A 20,672-nucleotide genomic window follows, 5' to 3' on the forward strand; every position below is an offset into this window, starting at 1 on the left:
TACATATATACAATGGAACACTATGCAGCCATCAAAAAATGAAATCTTGCCATTTGCAAAGACATGGATGGAACTAGAGGGTATTATGCTAAGTGAAATAAGTCAATCAGAGAAAAACAATTATCACATGTTCTCCCTGATGTGAGGAATTTGAGAGGCAAAATGAGAGTTTGGAGGGTAGGGAAGGACAAAATGAAACAAGTTGGGATCAGGAGGGAGACAAACCATAAGAGACTCTTAATCTCACAAAACAAACTGAGGGTTGCTGCGGGGGAGGGGAGGTATGGAGAGGGTGGTTGGGTTATGAACATTGGGGAGGGTATGTGCTATGGTGAGTGTTGTGAAGTGTGTAAGCCTAACAATCACAGACCTGTACCCCTGGGGCAAATAATACATTATATCACAAAGTTTCCAGAAATAATAAAAAAAAAAACTATATAAATGCTGTAGTTTCATTACTAAGCCTATGGTCTTGAACGAATTGTCCATTCCAGCACACCTTATATACCAGGCACTGGCAGGTGAGGGTTAAAGCAGCAAGCAATCAGTTCTGTTATGCATTTCCCTAATTAACACACACTGACCAAATATATGTTAGGTCCTGGACTCTTCTGCTCAGTGAGAATATTTGTGTGGATGGCACTGACTCCATTTTCATGCTATAGTAGGGAAAGCAGATATCTGAAGAAATAATTGTGAATATGTGTGACATATGGAACAATAGATATATATTCAAGTCAAAGAAGCAACACCTCTGGAAGAATTGAGCAGGAGACAGTAAAAGAGGAGGTATCTGAGCATAATTTTTCTTGAAAATTTATTTGGGGGAGGAAAGGGGAAGGGCAGAAAGAGAGAAAGAGAGAATCTCAATCAGACTTCCCACTGAGTGCAGAGCCAGACTCAGGGCTTCGTCTCACAACCCTGAGATCATGACCTGAACCAAAATCAAGAGTTGGACAATTAACCACCTGAGCCACTCAGGTGCCTGTGAGTATAGCTTTAGGAATGAATTTGAATGGGTGGCCATGTGCTGTCGAAGGGTAGGTGTCTGTTGAGAAGTATCTCTGCAGGTAGAGAAAGCAACATGTAGGAGGTAGTGAAACATCAAATGTATATTCTGGAAAGTCAGAGGAGTTGGGTGCGGCAACAAAATGAAGCTAGGAGGGAGATGCAGGTGAAAATGTGGCCTCTCCTTCAGTGATGCAAATTGTCTAGGTCAAGGCTGTGTTCAGTGCCTGGACTGATGTCCAGAGCATGCAGATATGAGCAGAAGTGCAGCGTGTCCTGTCCCCAATTAAGGGACAATCCCATTCCAATGCCACATGATCCTTCCTTGGACACTAATTCCATCCCTTCTGTGCTCCTATGGTCTTCACTTAATGCTACTAACACTGCCAATTTTTCTGCAGAGCAGGGACAAACTTTTCCCTCTGTGGTTCTCTGACATATGGTTTGTTTCTCTCCCAGCACCCATGAGTCTGTCCTTTAACCAGTGGAGGAGCCTTTGGAGTGTAGGTACCATTCATTCTACATCTACAGAGGCCAGACTTTCTGGTATGTTCTGATGATATATAGATAAATATAAATAATGTATTATTTTCTTTTGAGGCACATACAGCCTATGAAATTTCAGGCAAAAAGCAGAAAAAGAGATCATGCAATGTGTTGTGGAGATGAATCCCAGGCGCTGCCCAGGACAGAAGAGGCATCTGTCTTACTGATTTTCTTTCCACCCCAGTACCAGTCTCAGGGCAGTGGGCAATGCTGGTTGTATTGTTGGGGCAATATTGTGTCTAGGAATGAATGCTGAGCTGAAACATAGAATCCTGAGTTCAGATCCATTTTTGTCACACAAATAGATGGACAAGACCTGCTTATCTGTTTTCCTTATTAAACAAATAAAATTTAAAAATTGATACTTTATTTGTGAAGCACTTTCTAGTGCTTTTATATGCATTGACTCGTCTTTACAAGACCCATTTACAGTTGCAGAAACTAAGCTCTGAGGGTGAAGGGGAACAACTTAAACTGGAAGTTGGGATTTCCTTTTCATTTCTAATCCCATGTCTTATTTCCCTTTCTATGCCTGACTTCTGAGCCCCCAGCATAGCTCTCAAACTCTCTGTTCTGTGACTTGGGATTTCTTACTCTCAGTGAAATGTCACAAACCCATCCTTATATTGTTCACTTAAATGATATCCAAAAGAATAATGGCCTTGACAGATACCATTTTTGTTTCATTCTGAACAGAAATAACAATGGCTCTTCCTACTGATGATGAACTCTTCTCCCTGACCTCAGAAGAAGGTAGAGGCCCTGAAGATATCTCTCCCCAGCCAGTGGTCAATCCCTGTTTGAGACCTATGCACCTTCCATGGCTTTCAAGATATCATAGTATCCCATGTGTGGTGGTAACATCTGCCCTATATCAAGACCCTTGCTTTATAGTTTTCTCAAGATCTTAAGATCTTAAGATCTTGCTCACTTATTTTCTTTTTAAATGGCCACATGTGCCTTTTGGCTTGAGGTGTGTGCTGTCCTATGTCGCATGCCAGCAGGGAAGGCAAACGTGGGATTCGAGGACATTGATATTGGTCCTGACCTGATGCCGCGTGACTTGAGACAATTGACTTAGCCTCCTAGAGTCTGGATCATCTAAGAAATAGGAAAAAAATAATAACTTTTTTCACCTGCTAGTGTTACCGTGATTATCAAATACTATAAAAACAGTGCATGCTGTCATTGTTACAATAGTTGTGTTAGTGGCAGAATTACTGAAGAAATCGAACTAATAAACCCAGGACAGAATTAGCTTGAAGTGCAGTTAATTCAAGTCCATTCTGCAATGATTCAGTACAGTCTTTCTGTGACATGCAGGTCTCAGCACTAGGTGACTCTGTGAAGAAAAATGCAGCCCCTCTTCTGCAGATTTCAGGAAGGAAGGAAAGAACTAAACATTTATGAGTCTTGCTGTTTTCCAGATGTGTGCTAAGCACGTGACATTTAATTTATTCTGAGCAACAAAATGTTCCAAAGTCGACATAATTACCACTGTTGTGTAAGTGATGAAACTTTATGGCAGAGATGTTAAAAATCATATCCAAGGGCAGTTTGCTAATATTTAATGTTTCGTATATTTCCACACGCACACACACACACTTGTGTGTGTGTGTGGGAGAGAGAGAGAGTGTTGGCCTGTGAAAGTATCAATGTTGAAATCAAATCCAGGCTAGGGCCTCAGGGCCCAGTGAGGTGAGAGAGCCCAGAGACTGCAGACAACAATGATGGTTTGGGAAGCCGACATCTGTGTTTGGGTTCCATTTGTCCCATTTGGTGGGTCTGAGATAATAATGGGCAACTCAGACAAAATTTCTGGGTTTCAAATTCTTCATCTGAGAAATGCAAACAGCCTGCCTTGCAGCATGGCCAGAGCACAAGGCATGATGTCAGGCATAGAGTCATGCTCAAAAACTAGCATTTCCTGTCTTCTTTGAGTGTATTCATCCATTCTGGGTTCACGTACAAGCTTAGGTCTTCAGTTAAACATTTGGCTTTTATCCCCGCGTCTTGCTGAACTGGAGAACGTGGACTGCCATCTACTCATCTGGCAAGTGGAGGGCTGGAGGCACGGTCCACAGCTGGAGCAGCTTGGTTAGAAGTTGAACCTAGGGGCGCCTGGGTGGCTCAGCTGGTTAAGCAACCTCCTTCGGCTCAGGTCACGGTCCCGGAGTCCCAGGATCGAGTCCCGCATCAGGCTCCCAGCTCCATGGGGAGTCTGCTTCTCCCTCTGACCTTCCCGCCTCTCATGCTCTCTCTCACTGTCTCTCTTTCAAATAAATAAATAAAAATCTTTAAAAAAAAAAAAAAAAAAAGAAGAAGTTGAACCTAGAACCAGAAAACATATTTACATCTAAGTTCTGTCTGAGGGACTTCAACCCAAATTTTCTGGCTCCCGGGACTCGGTTTCTTCTTCTGCGTAAAGGCTCCTCTATCACGGCAATATTATGAAGAGAAAGCCCATTGGCCAGGCACCTTGAAGAAGCTCCATATGAGATAATATTGTGAATGATTTAGTGAACTTTGTTGCTCCATGAATAAGGCAGCCAATTTAAATTTCGTTTAGCCCTATTTCCATTATACCTTTCCTACCTACTTTTATTCTTTCTGTTTCTCAGTGACATGATGGTAGTGAGCTCTGGAAAATACTCAGGGCTATGTGAAACCAGTGACTAAAACAGTTGACTACATTAATTACAGGAAACGTTGTGAATGAGCGGGCCATGCTTTCTAGTTCTGATTGTTTGCTGAGGTGGTTCTACTACAGACTGCACGGTGGTGTTATCACGTATTTGCATTCAGCTCCTTGCTTTCTGACACCCTTGCTTTTCACAGAGCCTATTTCCCTAGTTTGCAGGGGAAAATCAGGTGATAAAGATAAATGTTGAAAGCACATTTGCATTTAATCAGAGAAGACCAAATATAATCTAAAGAAGTAGAAAATTTGGGATTATCCTTGTCATTTAAAAGTGTTTAAAAGCAAATATAATGGTTCAGATGAACTCCAGTAGATCTTAAGAACCTGTCTGCTTTTGGTAAGAGGGATCATGGATATTTGCACTGAGTTCACCTACAGGCTCCCGGAATCTTAACGAAAGAGTCATCACAACCTACGTGTTCTATGAATTTGCATTCAGTGTTTGTCTTTAGTAAGTTTAGACTAGTCAATTACAGTAATCAACAGTTTTAATTGATTTACTGAAGAATGTAAACAGCAATGGTGATTGCTTTCTCTTACTAAGATCATCTAAAAATTGTCACATAGAGACTACTGTCAGTACAATAATCAAAGTCTTACAGAGCAGACAACACAATTTTAGCATCGTGTGTGGAAGAATGGATTAAAGTCAACTTTCTTTCTAAATTTATAAATGCTTAAAAATAGAAACATTACTTCAGAATTATTTTTAAAAAATGCATTTCCTCAAAAATACAAGGGAGGTGGCCACATCTTCCAGAATCAGGCAGAATCACAGATGGCCTTTATTTCTCCTGATTGAAGATTGTTCCAGAACACTGGTGGAAACTTTATAATTTTTAAGTGTACATGACACTGTTCGAGGTATTTGTATGGTATTTGTAAGTACAGTATCTCATTTCTTCAAATGAATTTATAAGTACAGTACCTCATTTCTTAAAAAAAAAAAAAAAAAAAAAAAACCTCCAATACCAATATTTGGCTCCTTTTTACACTTGAAGGAAGTTTGGCCTGAAAGGGTACCTGTTTTCCCATGGCTCTATATAGTATATCAATGCTAGAATTAGTATCTAGGTTTCCAACATCAGACCCACCATTCCCTTCTATATGGCATCATAATGTGTCTTTGAACAACAACAAAAATGACATAAAGGAAAGACTTCCTTAAGAAGAACATAAAACACACATCTGTAAAGCTGAGTTCTTTCTTTTTTTTTTTTTTAAGATTTTATTTATTTATTTGACAGAGGGAGATCACAAGTAGGCAGAGAGGCAGGCAGAGAGAGAGAGGAGGAAGCAGGCTCCCTGCTGAGCAGAGAGCCCGATGCGGGACTCGATCCCAGGACCCTGAGATCATGACCTGAGCTGAAGGCAGCAGCTTAACCCACTGAGCCACCCAGGCACCCAAGCTGAGTTCTTTCTATGTAGCAGACACAATGTCTTCCTTTTCTGCCCCCTACAAGGTTTATAAATCAAGTAGTGCCCAAGTCCAGCAAAGGCAATCACACATTTTCTCTGGTTCTACCAACGTCATGTGCATAATTACTCCTATTAATAATGTCATACACTCTATGGGTTTTTAAATGCCTGCCCTATCATTCCATTTGGTGTGTTTATACAGCCTGCATGGGTTCATAAGCAATTTGAAATATGCTTTGGCCTGAGACCTTTCATAGACATGCTTTTCCCTTTTTACTTTTCTGTAATAACACTGTCCTTCAGAGGGCTGTGGCTCACCTGCGGCAGCTTGTGCATGAGATAAATAAGGTCAGGATGGGATTTATGAATCACCTTTTCCACCACCTTTTACGGGAAAATTCGAGCTAAAAACCAACCCCATTTGGCATTGACTCAGAGTGGGACTTCCTGAAGCAGTGAGAGGAAAAGGAAAACTATTTAAAGTTACATCTTCTAAAATAGAGTCTCACCCCAGTGACCCTACCTACATGATATGCAGGAAACCTAGCATCCAAGGTTACAGAACTTTTTGCAGGAAAAATAGAGATGCATCCTTGGCCTTGGAGACCCAGGTCAGACTCCCGGGCTCAGCAGGAAATCTGCTTGAGATTCTCTTTCCCTCCACCCACTCTGCCTCTCCTATTCCTTCTCTCTCTCTCTCAAATATAAATATTAAAAAAAAAAATGCCTCCCTGGGCTACCAGTTCTGTCACTGGCTTTCATTTCTTTTCATCCACATTCACATGAGGTGGTCAAAGAAATCCTATGCACTGAAATAGATTGTACCTCAAAGCTTCACTTTGGAGAAGGAAGTTCAATCATTCATTCAACTGATTCATCCCTCAGTCCACAGCCATGCTCTGGGAAGGTACTACCATTTGTTAAACACTTCTTTTGTACTTTATATTAACCAGGTGATTCTACATATTTCATCTTACTTCATCTTCAAAATTAAAGGGAAAAAAATGAAGCCATATGAAAATATATGAGAAAAACTCTCTGGTAAAGGTAAACATGTGGATAAAAATAAAAAAGCAGTATTATTATAATTTAGACTCATCACTCTTCTTTGTATGCTTTCTGAGGACTTAAAAGACAAAGCCATAAAAATAATTATAAACCTATGTCCGGGGCTACAAAATATACAAAGATGTGATTTGTGACATAAATACCATAAAGGGGGTGGAGCTGTGAAGGAGTAGAGTTATTTTTGCAATTGAAATTAGGTTGTCATAAGTTTAGAATAGATTGTTATAGCTTTAGGAGGTTACATGCAATTCCCATAGTAACCACATTCAAAGTATAGAGCATACACAAAAAGGAAAGAGAAGGGAATCGAAAGTTGTCACTATGAAACACCAGTAAGGGAGACAGGGAGGGACACAAAGTTTTAAGACATACAGAAAACCAGTAACAAATAGACAAGACTAAATCTTTCATCTTGGGAATTACTTTAAATACAAATGAATATACCCAAAGGAATATTATTTGTCCTTAAACAAAATAAAATTCTGACATATGCTATGCCATGGATGGACTTTGAAGACATTATGTTAAGTGAAATAATTCAGTGTCAAAACCATACTTTGGGGGCACCTGGGGGGCTCAGTTGGTTAAGCAGCTGCCTTTGGCTCAGGTCATGATCCCAGAGTCCTCAGTTCAAGCCCAGCATCAGGCTCCCTACTCAAAGGAGAGCCTGCTTCTCCCTCTCCCTCTGTCTGCCACAATGCCTACCCATGCTATCTCTCTGTCAAATAAATAATTAAAAAAAAAATCTTTAAAAAATACTTATTTTCATTTATTGAAATTACAGGGAGTAGTCAAATTCACAAAGACAGAAAGTAGAAGGGTGGTTGCCAGGAGCAAGGGTTGGGGGGGAGGAGACTAGGGAGCTGTTATTTAATGAGGACAGTGCTCTAATCTTACAAGACCAAGAGGGTTCTGGGAATGGGTGGTGGAAAGGTTTGCACAACAATGCAAATGCACTGAATGCCATTGAACCCTGCACTGGAAGAGTAGAATTGATGATAAATATTATGTTATGATGTGTAGTTCACCACAATTAAAAATAATAATAACAATCAAAGAAATGGGGAGGAAATGAGGTAGGTAGTCTTATGGTTCTCATCTTGTAGATGTAGAAACCAAGTTTTAGAGCTATTAGGTGACATGTGGTGGTCCCATGACAAATTAGGTCAGAGTGTGGCCACATCACAGAGACCTAACAAAGAGCTACTTACACGAGTTCAGAAAGACAGGAAGGAAGGAAGGGAAGGGAGGAAGGGGGAAGGAGGGAGGGCGGAAGGGGGGAGGGAGGGAGGGAAGAAGGAAGAGAGGGAGGAAGATGGGGAGGGGAAGGAATGAAGGAAGGAAGGAAACCATATTGAAATTCCATCTATGTAAGAAAGAAGACAATTGTTTCTCACAGAATTTTGTAGATGAGAACTTTTTTCAGGGAAATTTATAAACATGTCATCAAATCAATTTGAGAAACAAAAGGAAAATTCTTGAGCTTTTTTATGGCTTTACACTAGTTTACTTTTGAGTGATGAATGATGGCTGAATAAATGGGTGGTGGAATTAATAAGCCCCATGCCTTTTCTATCTTGTCAATGAAGTTTTGTTTGGAGGCATATTCATAAAGGAGATGGAATCTAAATAAGGTACCTCTCTCTGGCAAGATACTAGCCCAGAGTGCAGGTAAGAAGTGTGATGAAAGTGTGATGCCATAGAATCAAAAGTCAGAATGACAGAGGTTCTGAATTTTCCAGAAGTCTGAGTTATGTGCCAAGAATTATGCTACATTCTGGGAACAAACAGACTTTGTGGAACTCCCGGTTTAGCGTTGTTTTATCTTAAATGGATAAATAAAGGAAACCAAGTCCTCTCTGTTCTCTAGTGGGAATATAAAATAAATATTAATTTCCTTTTATAGAACACTAGAAAATTAATCAAGTACCTGCACCAATATGACCCTAGTCCAGATGAGACAGACCCAGGAATATAAAAACATCTTAACTTGCTCTTAAGTAGGATGGGGGAAATCAGCAGCCAGCAGTAAGTACTGGATGTGACCTGGTATTAAAGAGGGAGTTATGGAAAGCATGTTGCCCCATGGGAGCAAGGGCCCAAAAAGGATGCATTAATCCCCGAGATAATTGCATCTCATATCAAAAGTTTACACTGAGTTCATTGATGGAAGCTCTTAGCAGCTCCAACAAGCCACAGCTCTGAATACGACAAAAAGGTTCTAAAGAGGTTTTGGTTCATGAAAGAAAGCCAGGTCTGAAAACTCCTATCTAGTGGGTATTTGTTTTTCTTGATTCCCGATGTCGACTGCACATTTTTGGTGGCAAAACCTGATTTTTACTTGGGAAATATTTCTTCACCACTGGATAAAATCAGAGACACAGAGATCAGGCTAGCCAGGAGGTCAGCTCATGGCCCGACCTAGCCCCCGCTAGATCTCCCTTCTTAGAATTTAAAGAGAGAGTGACCAAAGCCAGAAGAGATTTGTGGTTCATGCATTCCAGCAGTGCCACACAGGGAAGATGGCCAAGCAGGTCCAGCTCTGAGGCTATCTGGAGCTGCCTGTCCCTCTGCCCAGCCTGGTTTTCCATTTTCCTACCATCCTCTGAGCCTCTCCTTACCTTCCAATAAACTCTCTTTTTGCTTACGTCAGCTGCAGAAGGTTTCTGATTCTTACAACCAAAGGATTCTAAATGATATATGAGACTTGTTTGATTTCTTATTTGCTCATTCACTGTTTCATTGATTCATTCATGCTTTTGCTCATTCACTAATCATTTATTTAACAAATATTTTATGCAGTCTTTAGCATTCAATCAAGCATGTGAACTGCTCCCAGATTGCAGTCCATTGGGAGTTACATCATGTACACCTTGCTGTCCCTCCATGCTTTGTTCATGTTCCCCGTCTACCGTCCCATGTACCCCGTCCAGTGTGGCTGCCCACTTCTTTCTACTTGTACCCATCATCAAATCCTTGGCATCTCCAAAAGGTCTTAGCTGACCCCCAGGCTGGATTGAGTGACCCTTCTCCAGACTAGACACCACCATGGTTAACTGTATGATAGGCTCCTACACTAGAGAGTAACCTCCTTGAGGGCAAGTACTCACAACCTCATCTCTGCCTCTCCAAGGCCGAGCACAATAAGAGAACCTCACTGGGTGCTCAGTAATGGCCTCATGAAGAAACAGAATGTGATGAGTGTTGAACAGATTCATATGCAAGGTGTGAGTGGGAGAAAAGAAAAGGGATGTTCTAAAGAGACTTCTGAACAGAATATAACTTCAGAGAAGACGGGCTACTTGAGTCATATTTTAAAAGGTGATTGGAAATTTTCAGGTAGTAAAAGGGATGAAATTATTGAACAAGCAGAAAGGGACCATAAAGGGCATAAAATGATGAAAAGCTCAAAAATAAAAGCTGAATATTCTATATATCTGGAATGTAATTTTTTCATGCTGTGAGGGTGATGAATCAGGATAAGGCAGATCTGATGTTTTGGAGGCTTTGTCACAGTGATGCGGCTTACACTCTGTTCATATTCAGTGAAAGGCCATAAGACCACATTAGTTTGCCAGGGCTGCCATAACAAAAGACCACAGACTGAGTGGCTCAAACAACCAAACTTTATTTTCTCCAGTTCTGGAGGCTAGTGATCCGAGATCAAGGTATCAACAGATTTGGTTTCTACGGAGCCTCTCTCCTTGGCTTGACTTCTATGTCCTCACGCAGCCTTTCCTCTGTGCACACACTTTAAATCCACATTTCCTCCTCCTGTGAGGACACCAGTAAGATTGGAGTAGGGCCCATCCAAATGGCCCCATTTTAGCTCAATTACCTTATATCTCCAAATAGGGGATTAGGACTTCAACATGTGCATGGGTGGTGGTGGTACACAATTAGCCCATAATAACAACATAGTAACCAAGGGAAAGATCTCTGGAAATTGACTTCATAGGTTCAGATCCTTGCTTGCTCATTTAGTTGCTGCATGAGTTTGAAAAATTAGCTAAACTCTGCTTCTCAGTTTCCTAATCTGCAAATTAGTGTTACAACTATCTCCTAGGTTATTATAAATTTCAACAGTGCTTGTTAACAATAAATAAAAAAGGAAACTAGTCATTGGGGAGGGTCCTAATCAAAAGTCCCTCTGGCAGCAGGGTAGGGGATAGATTTAAATAGAAAGACTAGAGTCAAGCAGGCCAACAGAACAGACAGAATTGTATGACTTTTCATCATTTCAGAGAAAGGAAAGGATATGGGTAAAGACATTGGATAAAGAAATCATGTTTGGAGTGGAGGGAGTTCAAGGACATGGTGACTTTGATACCTGGGATTCACCCAAGAATAGTCTAGCAGATAGTGGTCCATGCAGATCTGAAGCTTGGGACAAAATCTGGGTCTTGAAAGAACAGAGTTAAGAGTCAAAGTGGAAAAGTGATGCCTGTGTTCATAAACTGTGGGTGAAATTGTTCACAGAGAACCAACCTTCTATATGACTGGAGATTAGAACCATAATTCACCAACACAATCAGCACAGAATGTAAGACCCTCCCCATCCTTAAGAAAGACCATCTTACTAGTCAGGGTCTTCCTAAAACACACCAGGATTAAGGTCTTGGTGGGCAAGGAGATTTGCCCGCCTTCAATTCTCAAGAATGGGTATCAGGAAGACAGGGTGGGACATAGGACCTTGAATTCCATTTTTTTTTCAGTCTGTACTTTTGTGTTCTGACTGAGAAAGATTTAGAAATCAAAAATACCATTGATTGAGTTAACAGTTGTTTTATTGTCCTAGGATATACAAGAGACTAATCAAATGTAATCTCTTTCTTCCCAATCTCCACCACATATACAAATGTGACTTTGGGCAGGTTATTAGGTCATACTGAGCCAGGGTTCTCTTCTGAAAAATTACAATAAAATCATCCTAGTTTTACCCTTCCTCTGGCATCAGAGTGATGATATCTAATTTAAGAGTGGTCTATGGTTTCCCAAAGTTGATTCCTGGAGGGTACTTGTGTGGTATCATTATTATTATTAAGCACTGATATAGCCATAGTCAGTAGTATTTCAATATATAGGGATCCAACAGACCCTACTTTTGTCTATGGAACAGTCTTTGAGTAATACACCAGGATGTAACTCCCTAAGCAGTCATTCAGTGACCACAAAGTGTGCACAGAGAAAGCTCCTTCATCACAAACCACGTGGGTAATCATTTGAGAGAGATAGCCCCACACCCAAGCATCCTGTGGTGGAGGATAACATTCATCTCCGTATCATCCACTCATGGGACCCAGAAGCTGGGCAGGAAGTGGAGACCGAAGCTTGACTCGGTCTTCAAACCACTTGTCCAGGAGCATGAAGGCCCTGTCTCGTTAGTCAAACAGGAAACATCTAAGGCAGCTGGAGAGAGGAGAAGCAGCTGGGCTTAGTGAGAAGACCACCAGCCTGGGGATCAGGACACCCAGACCCTTTCTCCCAGCTCCACCACAGATGAATTGCCTGGCTGAATGTGGACAAATCATTCTTCTCCTCTGGGCTTCAGATGATGAATCCTCTATAAAATGAAGGATTTAAGCCAGATTCTCTCTTAGGATTAAAAAAAAAAAAAAAGTTTCCTTATCCGGCATCTGACATTCCCCAGTGGTCTGTGTGTATTATACACAGTGGTTAATGCACAAATGACAAGGTGAGTGTCACACCCTATTCCCTAGATAGATACTAACACTCAGAAAAAGTCCTATCAACTCTAACTTCTCTCTCTTTTCCATCTACATTTCTACTGTCCCATTCAGGTCCAGCTTCATTTAGAGTTCTGTGTTAGATGGTCTCTCTGTGCTTGGTTTAATGCTCTATTGTTAGGTTTTGAAATTCTTAATAATTTTTTAAAGAAGGGCCTCACATTTTCATTTGCACTGGGCCCCACAAATTCCATAGCTGATTCTGTTTTGATTCTACAATCCTGGCAATCAAGTCTCCTGGTGGTCAGAGCTCAGAAGAACAGACAGAGAAATCTTCTTCACTGTACAGTACTTGTTTCATGGAACCACAATGAGGTGGGCAAGATAAGGGTGACAGATGTGAGCTAATTAGCATGAGGCAATACTTCCATGGCAAGATACAGGGTCAACAGTTATGGAAAAGGGAAAGAAAATTTCATGATCTATGGAAAACCAGGACCTGGCTCCTTGCCTTCATTGATTCTGACATCCTGGAAAAATACCTCTTTGTTATTGAGTCAAGAAGTCAGGAGCTGTGTACGTGTTCAGTGATAGGAGTAAGAGGCTAACTTCCTTCAAACATTCTGCTTCTCTAACACCTCAGGCTGGTGATCATCTGAGTACTGGATGAGAATGAAGGCAAAGGCAGGACTCAAATGATCACAGTAAACCCTAGAGGTCCAGAGGTGGGGTCTAAAGTTTTCATGTGGTACCCCACAGCTCTCAGGGCTCTCTGTCAGAACCTCTCACCCTGTGCTTCCCTAAGAGGATCAGACCCAGTTGTCCACAGTTATCTGGAGTCTTCAGGGGCTTATGCCTTCCTGAGCTGAATGGGGAGCGCCACAGCAGCTCGATGAACGAACCAAAGAGAGTAGGTGGGTATCCCCAAGGAGAAAGCAGTGGGGTCCAGAGCCTTGGTTGAAAAATCTAGACCCTAGCATCCCAGTAAATCACTTTCTGTCTCTCATCCTTGTGTCCCCATCTATAAGTGATGAGGTTAGCCAGCAGAGCCAGGGTAGCTTACTAGAAGGAACGTGGGGTACAGACTTAAGCAGCTCTGGGTTCAAATCCTGACTCCACCCCACCTATTGCTGGGTGATACCAAACTTGTGACTTCATTTCTTAAAGTCTTACTTTCTTCTTTAACCCTTGGAATCAGGGTTAATAATGTCTCTTTCACAGAGTTGCTGTGTGAAATTAGTAGACTAATGAGAGGTTAATATGAATGTCCAGGTCTTACACATGTAGGCATTTAATCTTTGAGAATGGTTACTATTTTTAGAGGCTTCGAAGCTTTCCTGGGGATCTATGCCCACATGATTAAATGGTATTCATGCTGGTGCTGAGAAATGGTCGGCAGAAATACGAGAAGAAACACATTCCTCCAAGCATGCCTGGATCCAGCATGTTTTTGGAAACATGGTAGTGCAATGGGCAGAGCCCCCATGGTTTCTGGGGAGCATCTGAGAGCTTATGAGAAAAGGAGGCACCCAATCCCTCCATTCCGGATTCTGTCCTCAGCACTCACCCTCCTTTGGCCAAGAGTGAGTGAGTGGGCCTGGATCACAGTGTTCAGTTCTTCACACGTCCAATCTGGGCTCCGTCTAGACAGACAGCTGGAGACTGACAGCACGGGATGCCAAACTATCCGGGGAGGAGGAGGTGCCGCAGCAAAACATGTTCTCTTTCTGCCTCCGCTGACTGCTGGTTCACAGAAGACAGTGGGAGCAGCTGAGGGCTTCCCGTAGGAGCCTGGGTCAACATCCAAAGAGCAAGGAGCTGTCTGGCTATCAGTGATTTCTCTGTCCAGCCCACCAGCCGTAGGTCAGAGGCACCTCTGCCTTGGCTGTGTCAGGTCAGATGGCCATGGTGACATATCATCTGTATGGCCCAGAGCGGGGTCCTCTCCTGATCTCCTTCTGCTTACCAGTGCAATTGCATCTCAGGCATCAAGAGCCCCTGTCACTCAGCTCTAGCTGGACTTTTGCCTGTTTATAGTGTCAGTAGGTACAAAGAAGACTCTGTGGCCTAGCCCCTGCATACCTACCCCATCATATTTCCTTCCCCTTCCCACCTCACACTTGATACTTTGGCAACACCCAATTTCCCTTAGGCTCATTCCTCATCCTAAGAAACCATGTGCCCCATCTTCATGGTACGCTCAGTGATCACCAGTAGGACTGAATCCTGGGCCAGGTGCTACTTCTCCTACTATGGTATTTGCCAAAATACATCATAACTCACTCTCAGTCATCTTGAGGGCAGGACAGGGGATTTAATGTGTAGTTGGATCTCAACATATATATTTAAATGAAAAAAGTAAAGTGAAAACAAAAGTTGTACAAGTAGAATTCAAACTACTTTGATTCATCCCTCATCCCTTCCCCTGCTTTTCATTCTCCACAAAGTAACCAAGTTAATCTTTCTATAGGACAAGTCTAGTCATGTCACTTCCATGTTCAAGCCTTTCAGTAGTGCCCCATAACCCTGAGGGTGAAGTGCCAAATCTTCATCCTGCCCTACAAAGCCCAATGGGATCTGATCCCTGCCTATTCCACTCCCATAATCCTGTGTCAGTTTGGTTAACTGTGTAACAAACCACCCCAAATTCTGGTAGTAAGTTTTCATTATTCCAATAATTATTGGCTTAATCCACCGGTCTCCTCTGGATTCCCTCACACATACGCTGCCACGTGTCAGTCAGGTTAGCAGTTCTGCTGCTCTCGGCTGAGCCTGCTTACCTGGGGAGGAGCCGGCTTGCTGTGGGCTGGTCGAGGATGGCCTCAGAGGGCTATCAGTATCCCCCATGTTGTCTCTCATGCTCTAGCATGTTCTCCTGCTATATGTTTATATGGCCACGTCAGGGTTCTAGGAGAGAGCAGGGGACACATTTATTCTTGAGCCTTGGACTCATAATTGGCATGAGAACCCTTCCACTTTATTCTGTTGCCCCAAGTGGGTCACAAGGCCAGCCTGGATTTAAGCAGTCGAGGAAGATAGCCCACCTGTGGATGGGAAAACTGTAATATCACACTGCAAAGATCACAGACTCAAAAAGGGGGTGAAACAGCTATTTCTGCAATCAGTCTATGAGAGTTCCCATCTCCACATATACTGATTCAAGAATAGGAGGTGAGAATCAGGCATTTATAGTTTTGGCAAGTAGTCCAGATAATTCTGCAAAGTCAGTCAAGAACTGTCCTTGGAGATCATTACTTGCCCCCAAGCCACACTCTCTTCCGTCACCTGAAAATGCCCTCCTTTTCTCAGTGATCGTGTCGTGATGTGTATGTCTCTGTCATCTGGCATCTTTGCCCCGGTCCTAGCCTACAGATCCTTGATCCTTCCTCAGACTAGGTTTGCTTCAACCACTGCCCCGTTTTCATTTTTTATGAGCACCCCCCCTTCTTCCTTGAAATACAGTGAGGGCCTGGGACAGAAACAGAAACACCATGAGGGCATTGGCTCATCCCTATACCTACAGAATCTGTCAGGGTCTAGCCCTTAAGAGGGACTTGATACATCGTGACAGAGAGTGGAAAGGTACTGCTTCAAAGTCTGCATTAGAATCTCTGTCAACAGAGACACCGCAGAAGACACTAGGAATTCTGCTTTGGACCAGTAGAGACAGGGATGCCTTTTAGGCCAAGGCAGGACAAAATTACAGCAACCAGGGCATTTTATGAGTTACAGGGTGATTCTGCAGGTTCTTTAAAGAATTTTGATGGCCCCAAGGGAAGGGAGGGAGCCGAGGAGCGCTCCCCCAGGGAGGATACCAGAGCCCCCGGCACTGGAACGTGAGGCACGTCACCCAGAGTGGCTTCACCAAGAAGAAAATCCACAGGGTGCCCAAGGGGTATCTCCATGGGCTGAGCATCAGAAAAGGAGGAAAATGTGTGTGTGTGTGTGTGTGTGTGTGTGTGTGTGTGTGTGTGTGTGTTGGGAGTGGGGGGCAGAGTGTGCAACAAAGATGGGACCACAGAGACCTAGTAGGGTTTTCATGAATTAAATGGAATGAACAAGTGACGGTGGTAGAAGTCAGGAAGGTTCAGGGTCAGAGACGGCGGAAAAACGCACACAAGGTTAAATCAGGGGTGCTAGGGGCCCCTTTTCCGCTTGGGCCAGAAAACCAGACACAGATGCCTGGGGATGTCCAGTCAGACGGTGAGAGTGGGAAGCCTGGAGAGAGCAGGGCAGCCAGGACTCAAAACGTCTCCGAAACTTGCTCATCCGGGTGAGCTGTTAGAAAGAGGGTCTCCGCTCCCGCTGGGCCATGACGTAATGGCAGACACCTTGTCTCAGGGGACACTTGTCCTATTTGGGAGCTGCTGTGAGGAATCTCCATGCCAGATCCCACTGGAGGCTTCGTCTCCTTTAGCAACAATAAAGAAATAAAGGGGGAAATGCCTTCTAAATTGCTCCAACCCCTAAACCACAATCTGCAGCTGCGGAAAGCAAAGAGCGGCGGACCCCTGCAGCCGGCACCCCGCGCCTCCATTCCCGAGACACATCCTGACAACCGGTCATGCTCGCCTCTTGACTGCTCACAAACGAGGAAAATCTTCATTTTCTATCATGCTCCCTCAGCTTGAATACTTCTCACATGTTTCTCCTTTGCAAGCGCCCTTTCATCTCCCAGAATAGCCACACCCGTGATGCATGTTTTCTGAAAGCAGCTCCGGTCTCCTTGGGTCTTCGTTGCCTGCACAGAGGGCTGAGTCATGCGGGATTCACTTATCCTTCGTCCCAGGCCGCGTCTCCCGGCGGGATGCTCGCACCTCCTCTCCACAGGCAAGCTGGCGCTCCTTCAGCCGCCCCGACCCCACGGGCGTGTGTCCTCCCCCCTCCTGCATAAGCTGGCTTGTCGGAGGCACCGCACGGCCACAGCCAGACGCAAACCTACGTGAGGCCTGGTCCTTCGGAGCCCAGACATTGTCACAGATGCGGAGGATCCCCTCTTCCCTCGCAGGCAGCTTCCTTCATCTCCTGGATTCGGGAGCAGGAAATCCCCACCGGTCAGAGTTTGAAAGAAACCCTCACTTGAAAGAAATTCTTATAACAGCGGGGGTTTGCATTATCTACAGAGTATGTGGGGGAACATGTTGACGGACAGCATGTCGCCACAAAATCTATCACCCCTAAAATGGGATAAAGTGATCATTTCACCTGAAGTAGAAACCCCCCACCAAGTCCAAGGGACAACGTAGCCTGAGGTCCTGTTCATCCATTTCTTCACTGCACACGTGGGTGGGTCTGCACTGCTCACGTCTCCCTGAGTCTCCCTGAGTCTCCCTTGCCTCGCCTGGAAAACGGGGATACCGTTTCCCACGCTGAATCATCGTCAGGAGGAAGCGGCAGCTCGCACAGACAGCATCCAGCACAGAGTCTGCTCCGAGCCTCGGTTCAGCACGGTTCCAGGGGGAGGCGAGGAGGGAAGGCCCTGCCCGGGGCCCTGAAGCCTGCCTCTGGCAGAGCCTGCTTGAGGCTAAGGAAATGCGCTGGCCTGAAAACTTCTGCAATTAAACTTTTAGTATCTGGAATGATGAAGCAATTCAATGCTTGAGTTCATTGGCGCCCCAGGAAAAAGAGAATAATGACACTTGAGACGATGAGAGAATTAATGCTACATCCTGAAGGGAAGAGATGAATAGGCTTATTGCAAAGCTTGCCCTGCATTTGGGGAAAAGAGATTCGCTTTGCTACAGTTGTCAGAACCCAATAATTACCAATGAGCACACGCTGCGATAACCTAAATAAAACACTTGGCAAGAAGTTTTAGACCCAGAGAGCTTTTGACACGAGGCTTAGGTGTAAGAAATGAATGAAGCATATTAAAAAAGACGTTGGGCTGGAAAACAGAATCCCTGAGTCCCCGTCCTCAATTGTGTTATTTTAAAGTAGTCTCTCTCTCTTGGGTTTTCTTTGTTTTCTTGGAAAATTGAGGAGCTGAAATGGGGCTCCCTAAAGCCCTTTCCATTGTGAATGTCCTGATCCTTGGTGGGTGTGTCTCAGCGATGGATGAGGGCATCCCGGGGACAGCACAGGCCCATCAATCCCATAAGGTGGGCAGAAGGTGGTGGGTCAGGGTTGCTCTGCAAGAGGGACTGGGTTGATCAGGGAGCATGTTCCACTCTGGATGCTTGAGACAGCTTGCCTTGCACACCTGCCGCTTTGCACCTCCACTCCAGCTCTGTCCCAGATCCCTCTCAGATTTCCTTTCTCAGGGACATTCCCCTTGTCTCTGTCCCTCTGCGCAGACTGCCTTTCTCCAACACGTGTACCGTGATGGCCTGTTCGACCTTCCTCATCGTGCTCACGTCCTGACCGTAGCTATGAGGTCAATGATGCCCAAACACATCTACATCTGTGTCCCTAGCATCTGGTGCGCTGCCTGGCATATATTCTGTCCTCAGTGTGTGGGTATGTGTGTGTGTGTATGTGTGCACGTGCACAGACCTATTATATGCAAATCCACACACACCTATGAAATGCAAACCAAGACCTTGATTCAAATCCCACCGCTGCCACCTCCCTGGGCTCACCCGCCACCTGCTGTCCCAACTCTTCTGTTGTCTCCAAGCCCACTGTCAAGTCAAGAGTTCAGGTCCTCGTCATTGTTTACCTGGAGGATCTCTAGAAAATTCTCTTCAGTCTGCCCTCCCTGCTCCCGATGCTATCTTTTGCTTGTTCTCAGGGACTTTTTTTTGTTTAAATACTGGTAAATATTATCTCTCACGGAACAGCTTCAGGATTTATATTAACAGTTCAAACTCCTTACTCTGGCTTCCCAGGCTATTTATCATCTAATCTTCAACTACCTTTCCAGCCACCCCTCTCATGAACTGTGACTCACCAGCATCAGATGACTTGCCATTTCCTGAGTGCCCCATCCGCTGTCACATCTCTGGGCTTTTAGTCCAGCTCTTATTTCTGTGTCTGGTGCCCCTCCCACTGACTGTCCCACCTTGAGAAATTCCCTGGAATCCCAGGGACCTGATGCCTCCTTCCTCTCCAGCATTTACAACATTTTTCCCCTCATTTAACTGTCACTTCCTTAGGTGGTGACTCCATCCTTTACCTCTGTCTCTCCCGTGGGGCTCGGTGCAATGCCTATACTACAATTCCACTGGATGGAAATCAGTCACTAGAAGTTTGCCGAAGGAATAAATATGTATGCATAGGGCATCTCAATGGTCAACTTCATTGTAAAGTGCTTTATAATATATATAATTTTCCAATCAAGGAAATGTGGACACATTTGCAATCCAAGGGTCCCACATCAGGCAGGATTCACAAACAAGCAGCAGCTTACAGAGTAAGTTTCTCACGAACCTAACCTGAACAGAAGGCTGAAATATAGCGCGAAACTACTTGGGTGAGTGTTCTCAGCCTTGGCTGCCTGCTAGAGTCTCCTGGGGAGGTTTCAGACCCTTGACACCCAGGCTGCATTTTGCCTTTGCAATTTTAATTACCGCCCGCCTACGAAGTAAATCAAAATCTCCAGTGGTGGAACCTGGGCATTCGTGTTTTTAAAGTTCCCCAGGAAATTAGTGTGCAGGCAAAAGTGAAAACCAGTGCCTGAATGGGAGAGAAGAAAGTGAGGAACTGGCGGAGAACCTGGTTTACATAACTCAGGCAGGATGAAAGAGCCCAGATTATCAGGCTGGATCATACATACACATCAGGCTCTGTAAGCCCTGGTTCTAGATCAATGGTTCTCAGCCCTGACTCCATATTGGAACCATCAGGGGAACTACTAAAGAATACTAATTGTGATGGTTATTTTTATGTGTCCATTTGGCAAGGCCACAGAACCCAGATAATTAGCCAAACATCAGTCTGGATATTTCTGTGAAGATATTCTTTAGAGGAAATTAACATTTAAATCAGTAGACTTTGAGGAAAGCAGATCAAACTCCATAATGTAGGGTGGGTCTCACCCAATCAGTTGAAGACTTTCAACAAAAACAGACTGAGGGACACCTGGGTGGCTCAGTCGGTGAAATATCTGACTGTTCAGCTCAGGTCATGATCTCAGGCTCCTGAGATAGAGCCCCGTGGCAGACTGCACCTTCAGTAGGGTGTCTGTTCGAGATTTCCTCCCTCACAGTCCCCTTCTGCTCCTCTCCCCCTTTGCATGCAGGTGCTCAATCTCTCTCTCTCTCTCTCTAATGAATAAATAAATCTTTCAAAACAAAATAAAA

General features: G+C 44.0%; 1 long non-coding RNA gene across 1 annotated transcript; it reads right to left on the bottom strand.

The window, feature by feature from the left end:
• Positions 1-1,961: 1,961 nt before the first annotated feature.
• Positions 1,962-19,213, bottom strand: LOC116596178. Its single transcript, XR_004288043.1, has 3 exons — positions 19,011-19,213; positions 15,210-15,336; positions 1,962-3,665 (listed from the first exon to the last, which is right to left on the bottom strand). It is a non-coding gene; the product is annotated as an uncharacterized LOC116596178 (long non-coding RNA).
• Positions 19,214-20,672: the final 1,459 nt, after the last annotated feature.

The sequence above is a fragment of the Mustela erminea genome, chromosome 7 (assembly GCF_009829155.1).
Source record: "Mustela erminea isolate mMusErm1 chromosome 7, mMusErm1.Pri, whole genome shotgun sequence".
Lineage (NCBI taxonomy): Eukaryota > Metazoa > Chordata > Mammalia > Carnivora > Mustelidae > Mustela > Mustela erminea.